The sequence below is a fragment of the Montipora capricornis genome, chromosome 12, assembly GCF_036669925.1.
Source record: "Montipora capricornis isolate CH-2021 chromosome 12, ASM3666992v2, whole genome shotgun sequence".
NCBI classification, from domain to species: Eukaryota; Metazoa; Cnidaria; class Anthozoa; order Scleractinia; family Acroporidae; genus Montipora; species Montipora capricornis.
In genome coordinates, this window is record NC_090894.1 from 4,753,249 (window position 1) to 4,754,667 (window position 1,419).

Genomic DNA, 1,419 nt, shown 5'->3' on the forward strand with positions numbered 1-1,419 from the left:
CACGAACCTATTGCACTATCACTTATAGCCGAGGTGAAATCTCCGATGACGTAATGGTCTTAATTAAACTGTCATCAGGATATCTATGGGTATGAACGACACTTTCAACAACTTACAGCTTTCTTTCCTAAAAGTCGCGATTAAATTTAATTGGTTTTTTACACGAGTAAGGGCCTAGCAAAGGAGTCACACGCGTCACTTAATTTAAGAATTACGTTATCCGCGGCTATGTTTAGTACGGTGGTTATTTCCCTACCAATGAAAGTTGAAACGTTGACACATTACATGGATGACATAATGACCTTTTATGTATTCAATACTCGCTTCGAATTAACCGCTTAAATAACACAAAAAGGCAATATATTTTGTACTAAATAAAGAGTGGAATATGCATAAAAGTTTAAGTACATTAACGTTTTAACATTTTTTGGCGAATACCTGTAAACATCATAAGCTGCGTGATTCGAAGTACCACTGACTATATGACCGAATAGAAATTTGGGAGTGCTCACCAACAAAACTAAATTTTATCTGTTTCTTACCACTATAGTCGCAACGTAGTACACATTACAAACAGTCCTTGTTGATTCACTGATGACTACAGAACCAAAATCACTTGATCAATCTGTAGCACAACAAACTGACAACAACGGCTGCACACAAAGGTATTGCACCATTACTTGTAGCCGTCGTCAAATCTCCCGATTGCACCATCAGTCGTAGCCGTTGTGAAATCTCCGATGACGTAATAGTCTTAGCTTTCTTTCTTAAAAGTCACGATTACATGTTTCAATAAGACACAAAAAAATATATATTTTGTTGTAAATAAAGAGCGGACTATATTCATAAATTTTTTTTCAGTACATGAACGTTTTATCAACTTTTTGCCAAATTAAAATCCTAAGTTGCTTGACGGGAAGTCTAATTGACTATGTTGCCGAGTGAAAGTTTGTTTCCGCTCTTGTACAAAACGAAAAAAAAAAAAAAAACCGTTTGCAGAGCAAGAACAGCGCTCGGCCCATGGGCGCGCGGTTAATTAGGAGAACGGGAGGGACTGAGGAGAGGAAGAAGACATAACAAAAACACCCAAGGCCTTCTTATGCTTGTGCAAGACAATGATGGGTAGGAGAAAGTGAAATTTTGTCTATTCCTCAAAATTCAAAGTCACACTATTCAGCATGTCTTGAAATGTTTCAACGAAAAAGAAATTCCCTTTTGGGGCTGGTTCTACCCTGTGAGCAGTTGGTTTCTACTACTCTTCCCGAGAGACAAACCACTGCGAGGAACCGTTTGATTTTCCATCGAGCATGTGCAAAGTACGTCACACCACACGTGATGCTTTTGACATCACTTCCTCTTATTTCGAGGGAAAGAAATGGAATCATTATCCAATAAGCTCGCATAAACGCAGCGGTTACG